The sequence below is a fragment of the Humulus lupulus genome, chromosome 5, assembly GCF_963169125.1.
Source record: "Humulus lupulus chromosome 5, drHumLupu1.1, whole genome shotgun sequence".
NCBI classification, from domain to species: domain Eukaryota; kingdom Viridiplantae; phylum Streptophyta; class Magnoliopsida; order Rosales; family Cannabaceae; genus Humulus; species Humulus lupulus.
This window is the reverse complement of record NC_084797.1, coordinates 185,065,693-185,074,116: the sequence shown is the minus strand read 5'-3', so window position 1 is coordinate 185,074,116 and position 8,424 is coordinate 185,065,693.

Genomic DNA, 8,424 nt, shown 5'->3' with positions numbered 1-8,424 from the left:
CTTTTGGGCAAGCTTTGTTGAGGTCTGAGTAATCAATACAGGTTCGCCACGTCCCATTGGGCTTCGGGACCAACACCGAATTGGCTACCCAATCAGGGTAAAAAGCATCCCTTATGAATCGGTTTGCCTTTAACCTGTCAACCTCCTCCTTCAGTGCTTTCTTTCTGTCTTCGTCCAGCTGTCTTCGCTTTTGCTACTTCGGGGGGAAGCTTTTGTCTATGTTTAGTGCATGGCTTGCTATATTCGGGCTTATCCCCACCATGTCTGAGTGTGACCACGCGAAGACATCCTGGTTTTTCCTCAAAAAGCAAATTAATTGCTATTTTGCCTCATCTTGGAGGTGTTTTCCGACCTTCACCTTCTTCGAGGGATCAGCTTCCTCGAGCTGAATTTCTTCGAGCTCCTCTAAGGGTTCGAGGTCAACTTTCTCCTCAATCCTTGGATCAATCTCTTCATCAATCTCTAAGACTGTTCCGTCTTTGTTTTGTATGATGACGAGTGCTTGTGCGCTCGTCTGTTTCTTTCCTCTCAAGGAGATGTTGTAACATTCCCTCCCTGCTAATTGGTCTCCTTTCAATGTCCCGACCCCGTTAGGGGTTGGTAACTTAAGGGCCAGATGCCTTACTGATGAAACTGCCCCCAGCCTGACCAGGTCGGGTCTCCCGAGCAGCACATTGTAGGCTGATGGTAAATCTACTACCATGAACTCCATCATCTTGGTTGCCGAGACTGGGTAGTCTCCCAAGGTCACGGGGAGCTCGATGGATCCCATGCAGGCGGTTCCTTCTCCTGAAAAGCCGTACAAAGTAGTTGCACACGCTTTCAGGTCACGAAGGGAGAGTTCCATCTTCTCGAGGGTTGCTTTGTAAAGGATGTTGACTGAGCTCCCATTATCTATGAGAACTCGGTGGACCCTTTTGTTGGCCAGCTGAAGAGTAATGACCAGCGGATTGTGGTGAGGAAACTGGACATGGGATGCGTCTTCCTCGGTGAAGGTTATTGGTTGGGTCTCAATCCTCTGACTTTTGGGAGCCCTAGGTTCGGGTTCATAAGGAGACCCGTCCCCAGTCTTCAGCTCGTTAACATATCTCTTTTGGGCGTTCCTGCCCACTCCTGTGAGATGAGGCCCTCCCGAGATGGTTATTACATCATCTCCATCTATCGGCGGGGGCCTGTCTTCTTCCCGAGCTCGGGAACTATTGTTTTGTGTCATCGAAGGCGCGGCTATTCTCTGGCTCGCGGCTGCCTGACTAGTATTCTGGTTTTTGACATACTGCCGGAAGTAACCTCTCGAGATCAATCCTTCGATCTCGTCCTTCAGTTTTCGACATTCATCGGTTGTGTGGACGGTGTCTCTGTGGAACCGGCAATACTTACTAAAATCCCTCTTGGATTTTTGATTTCTCATCGGGTCCGGACGCCTAAAGGGGACCTGGTTTTCATTAGCCAAGTATATGTTCCTCCCTCGGCTTCAGGGTTACTTCCTTCGTTCTTTTTCCTCTTGGAGGGGTTCTCCGTGGTAGGCTTTGGAGCTGCTGGGTCCGCCGAGGTTGAGGCAGAGTTGATGTTTATCGTTGTAGTTTCGGGCTGGGAGGTCGCATTGAGCGTCGACCTCGCTTCCTCTACATTGACAAACCTTTGCGCTCGTCTGTTGAACTCGGTTATTGACCTTACCGGTTTCCCTTGCATGTCGTCCCAAAGGGCACTTCCCGGCAATACACCAGCTCGGATAGCCATTAGGTGCCCACTGTCATCCACGTCCCGAGCTCGGGCGACTTCCAGATTAAATCTTGTTAGGTAACTTTTTAGTGTTTCGCCCGGCTGTTGTCGGACGTTAGTTAAGGTGGATGCCTATGGTCTGACCCCCATCATTGCTCTGAACTGCTTCTTAAAGTCTTTAGACAACTGCTCCCAAGAAGTTATTGAGTGTCTCTTATATTTTTCGAACCAACTTTTGGCAGGTCCTGCCAATGATGTTGGATACAACATGCACCTAAGCTCGTAACCCATGTTACTGGCTCTCATGATAGTGTTGAACGTGCTCAGGTGACTACACGGGTCGGTCTTTCCTTCGAACGTTGGGACATGAGGGATCCGGAACCCTTAAGGAAATGGAGTACTGGAAATATGAGGAGCAAATGGCTCGAGCTCCTCGTCCGAGTCCTCATATCGACCATTTCCTCGTTCATTCTTCAAAAGCCTAAAGGCTTTTTCAAGCTGATCGATTCTTTCTTGGACTGGGTCCGTAGGAGGTACTGTCTGGAATCGGCTGTCATCGATCATAATCCCAGGCTCGCGTCTCCGCATGGGATCTCTACGCCTATTCAAGCGATTCCTCAAGTCAAGATTCGTTTGGTCACCATTACCCCGACTCTGCTTCAGGTGGTCTCGCAGGTCGTGATGATTTTTGCGGCTTCTGGTATTCTTACGACCTCAGTCATGCTTGCTAACCGACTTGGTCTCTCCGGACTCATCACTGGTAAAACTCATTGTTTGGTTATTTCGTGATGGATTCTTCCCACGTCGCCTCGTCTCCGCCGTGCGAGACCGAGATGTCTGACTTTTCTCAGATGGGGCACCTCTCCGCTCCTGGAAAGCCTCCCCGTTTCCTTGTCTTCCCCCCGTACGCCCTTCACCCTGATCTCGAACGGGTTGAGCGTTCCTGCGGGGGGGCGAAGGATATCTTATGGGTGATGGAGAGAACCGTATAGGCGACGGTGGCTGCCACCCTTGTCGGGGCCTAGAGGGTCCAGAATTTTCCCGAGATGGGTCGGTCGCATTTGGTGCGCTCCCAGGTACCTGAGTCCGAGCCTCTGCAGGGGTTCGGTTATTCTCAGTTCCTGCAGGCACTTCCACAGGCGGGTTAGCCGGGGCCCGAGCCCGAGTACTCCTCTGGGGCCTAAGTGGAACGGATGGCTCTGCTGGTGCTGGAGGTTGAGTCGGCCTCCTTGTGGCAGCATCTTTTCGTGGACGCCCACGGGGTCTCCGGGGAGGAACATGCACGTCCCTTGGAGGAGGGACTTGGTTTTCGCGCGGAGGCGGGGGCTGAGCCACCTGCACCTCTGCGGCTATCCTTGTCAACTCCTCATTCCGTTTGTTGGCCTCTGCCAACAGCTGCTTCAATTGTCGGTTTTCAAGTTCCACAATAGGAACGTACCGCTCCGGATTGTAGTACATATCCTCATATCTTGGTGGAGGAGGTGGTCCCCGGGAATCAGAAGACCCACTTCTCTCTTCAACATCCAGGTTCTCCATTGGTTGTTTTCCAGGACGTCTTGGGTAATTTTCTTCAGGTGTGTTCTGATTGTTCGTGGCCATGACTTTTTCAGGGATGAATGCTTAAGGCTCTCAATGAAAGCACCAAACTGTTGACGCCGTTTTTCGTCAATCAGTGAAAGAAGAGCACGTAAACAACAAACAGTAATGACCAATTAAAATATAACAACACTAACACGATTTTTACGTGGTTCAGCAGTTTAATCTGCCTAGTCCACGAGTCTCTGTTATTAAACTCAAGATTATCTCTAAAAATTCTTAAGCATGAATTCTTCAGAGTTTTCTCTCAAGGTTCAGAATTTCGGTCCATTACAATGGTGCACGACTTCTCTATTTATAGAGAAGGATGCAGAATACTATCCCACATATTTTGGGTAGTTACTCTTTTTGTGTAAATAAAATAAATGGCTTTAAATGCCTGCAATCCGATATAAAAGGAAACATCCCCTGAAGACCAGGGGACGTATAACTAATCGAATAATATCCCATGATTTTATGGGATTTACAATAATAAATGCCGAACACGCCCCTTATAAACAACACTTATAGATATTCAAAGTCAACATCATATATCTCCAAGGCCTTAATCTCCCAGGTTTCTCATCGGCTTTCGAGCTAATGACATCTCCCGAGGTCACATGGCTTCGAGATCGTACGTACGTCAGGCTAGGAGTCCCTGATCCGAGGTCATTCCTGAGGATAGAGGCGTCTCGGGAACTACCTTTCGAGATCGTGAACGTTTCGAGGCCACCACATTCGAGGTCGTCTCGAGTCTTGCAGGCTCGATATTTAATCCTGGAGCCTACTTCGAACTTTACGAGTTCATCCGCTGCGAATCCAGCTTTCGAGGTCACATTTAACATGGTTCGAAATCTGGGTATAACAGTTTGCATTTTTTTAATTGTTGATATTGTTGTATACAGGCTCCCTCTACAAGTAGGAGCAGATCACAACGACCAAAGTAACCGACCTCGTTGATAGGTTTCTTTATTTTTTACCTCTTTCTTCATACATGATGCAATATTTGTTAATTTTGAATATGTCTAACAAATATTGTATTTGGTTTTTTTATTTTTTACCTCTTTCTTCATACACAATGCAATATTTGTTAATTTTGAATATGTCTAACAAATATTGTATTTCTTGTATATGTCTAACAAATTTTGTGTTTCTTGCATATTTTTATTTTATTAATTATGTCAATTTTAATTAATATTAAATTGATTTTAATTTAATTAATATTAAAATAATTTCAATTTAATTAATTATTAAATCCAATTTAAATAATATTAATTATAAAAAAAAAATTTAATCTGGGAGACTTTCAATGTCTCCCATTAGAAGAGGTGGGAGACTTCCCACGTCTCCTAGTGGGAGAGGTTGAAAGTCAAACGTTGACTTTCAACCTCTCCCACTGGGAGACGTTGGAAGTTGAGACATTTAATGCATTTAAAATCTATAAAGCTGAAGTAGAAAACCAATTGGAAAGGAAAATAAAGACTCTTAGAAGTGATAGAGGTTGTGAATACTTTTCAAATGATTTTAATGTGTTTTGTGAACAACATGACATTATACATTAATACACTGCACCATTCACTCCAAAAAAATGGAATAGCTAAAAGACAGATAGGATTTATCTTGAGATGATTAACTCTATGCTTTTACGTGCTAAATTGTGTTATAATTTTTGGGTTGAAGCTTTGCTTGTTGCGTGTCATATATTGAATTGAATTCCTATAAAAAAAAAAAGAACAATGTGTCACCATATGAGTTACGGAGAGGAAAGAAGCCTAACCTAGGCTATCTTAAAGTGTGGGGGTGTCTTGCTTATTACGAGATCATGTAGCCTAAAAGGACCAAGTTGGGTCCAAAGGCTGTTAAGGGTGCATTTAAGGCTATGCCTCAAATAGCAAGACCTATAGGCTAATAAGCTTGGAGTCTAATGTCATAATTGAATAAAGAGAAGTGAAGTTCTTTGAGAATATGTTATATTGTGATAGAAATTCTCAAGAACCCACATGTTTTGGAGAATCTCGTAAAGGGAAAGATCCAAAGGTTGATGAGAAACCAATATTGCCTCGGAGAAGCCAAAGGCTTAAAGAGTTGGGATAAATTGATAAATGTTCTCAAGTAGTGATACTCTACGGTAAACTTGAAGAAGTCATATGAAAATTTCATATGACTCTTCAAGTTGAGGATGATCCCAAAACCTACCAAGAAACAATGTCTTCCCCAAGGTTAAAAACCAATTGGGTGCAAGTGGGTATTTCGAAGGAAATATATCACCAATGGCACATACAAACCTCTAAAAGCTATATGAGTAGTTGATTAGTGCTCAAAAATATCATTTTATTAGTTTTAAAGTTTAAAATTAATTAAGTTTTAATTAATATTTTCATGGATTTATTGTTATATATTTTATATTTGAAAATATTAAATTTAATTTAGTTTGTGTTTAATTTTTAAGAAATAAAATGTATTTTGACACAAAGAAAAAGAAAGAAAGAATTAAAATTGAAGAAATAATGAAGAAAATGGCATTTCTAACAAAATTAGCCCCAAAACGGTCCAGGCCCAAAGTCTTCAGCAGCCCAACCGAGCCAAGCCCAGCCCAACCCAGCCACCTAACGCTACAGCCACCCGCCTGACGCGCCTCCTGCCGAGCCAGTCAGAACGCGCCATGTAGCCTGATTCTGCCCCCCACATGCCTAACCACAGCTTGCTGAAGCCCCCTGACATGGTCCACGCGCCAGCCAGCAGTCCCAATGCCGCCTAACGCCATCTGACGCGCAGCCTACCAAGCCAATCAGCTTCCGCCACGTCGCCTTGCTGTCTCCCACTCCACCAGGAGCATTTTCTCATAGCTAATTAACGCATGCCACATGTCCCACTTGCCCCATTTTGCATCAGATTTTGAAGCCACTTTCTCCACTTCCTAATGCACGCAAATACACATTTTGGGTCCTATTTTCACTATAAATAAAGGACCAAATGTAGGGAACAAAATCATCAGATTGGAGAGTGGAAAAAGACACTTTATTGTTTGTTTCTTTTCTTATTTCTAGTTTAATTTTTCTTGTTTTAGGTGACAAACATGAGTGAATTATTTTAGAAATATTGGTGAGGTTAGAGTGTAGTTGTTGTACTTTTCATTCTCAATATTGATATTGATTCTTCTTATGGTTCATTTCCATATCTCATTAATTATTTTGTTTCTCATCTTCTAATTTCTTTTCTAAAATTATTTAGCATCTTTTACATAAGTTCAGTCATGCTTTTATTATGTAACTTAGATTGTTAATTTATTTTAGTATATTTGTTATATTGTATGTCTTTTACTGCATTCTGCCAGTGGTATTTTGTCGCTCTTGGATATATAATATGATATGCTATGAAATTAGGAGTTAGATTCAATTTAATCTAGATTATTTAATTTGTGCTTTTAACATGATATCTTCCAGTTGCAATTAATGGTATAGAAATGCAACTGTGTTTTGAATTAATATCAATATTATAATAGGATTTACAGCACTCCATCTCTACCTTGCCATGCTCTTTATCTGATCGCTTTCTCTAATCTAAATCTTAATTTCATAAAATCCATCTCTTCAATTCTACTTGATTTTATCTTTTATTTACTAATCTAAGCTTTAGTTGTGTTTGCCTCTCTGTGGATACGACATAGCCCGATTACTACTGCGACCTCTTAGGAGTTTATTGGGCGATATCAGTAGCAAAAGGCTTTAAATAAAAGGAAGGAATCAATTAATTTGACACATATGAACCAATTGCTAGGACAACCAAAATAAGATTTTGTTTGCTTTATCATCAATATATAACCTTTATGTTCATCAAATGGATTTCAAAACAACATTCCTAAATGGAGATCACGCTGAGGATATCTATATGGAACAACCAGAAGGTTTTGTTCAAAGGGGAAATTAACATAAAGTGTGTAGGCTTGTTAAATCATTATATGGTTTAAAACAAGCACCAAAACAATGGCATGGGAAATTTAATAAACTATTGTCTTGGATGGGTGTGGACGCAATAATGCAGACAAGTATTTATTCTCTAAGACTTGTGATGGTTGTGTCATCTTGGTGTGTTTATATATTGATGATTGTTGATTTTGAGTAATAAGATGAGATGCATAATAGAAACGAAGAAGTTTCTATCTTCCACTTTCTAGATGAAGGACCTTCGAGAGTTTGATACCTTATTTGATATAAAAGTGAGAAAAAATAAAGGGGGTTATGCCTTAATCCAAGCTAACTTTGATGAGAAAAGGCTTGACAAGTTTAATAATCTCTAAATCAAAGAGGTGAATACACCATTTGATTCAAGCATGATGCTTGAAAATAACAATGGTAGAGGGGTTAGTAAACTAAGTAGGTTTACTAGCAATTCAAGTATCAAATATTGGAAGGCAATTGATAGAATTCTATGGTACCTAGAGAGGATCAAGACGATAGATCTCCAATATTTTCTAAGATACTCGAGGGATACTCTGATGCAAGTTGGATATCGAGTGTGGGAGAAAATCTCTCCACCATCGGTTGGGGGTTATGCTCAAAAGAGGAGCGGTTTCTTGGGGCCTAAAGAAACAAACATATATCTCACTTAACCATTGAGAATGAGTCTATAGCTCTACCGGCAAATGGAAAAGAGATCAAGTTTCTTAGGAATTTCATGAGAAATATCCCAATGGTGATAAACAAGCCACATTAGCTAGAGCCTATAATGACATATATATAATGGGAAGTCTAGACATATAATTCTAAGACGTGAGTATGTGAGACAAGTGATTCGAGGAGGAATCATATCGATCTCATATATAAAGACAAGTGAGAACATAGCGGATCCATTTACAAAATCGTCTTGCGAAGAGGTTAGTAAGTTCCACTTCAAAAGGGATGGGACTGAAACTCCTAGAATAATATATTCATCAATGATGGCAACCCAAATCCAAACTTGTGTACATCAGGGGCAAGAGTTAAATGGGTAAGAACAAGTCATTGAGTGAATAGTTTCAACACTAACATAGTCGTGAGTTCCATCCAATAATGGTTAGTGTTGATTGCTACAGAGTGAGGGTTATGCCTAGGGCTTTTAATGAAGTTTAGTTATGTGAAACAAGCATCTCTA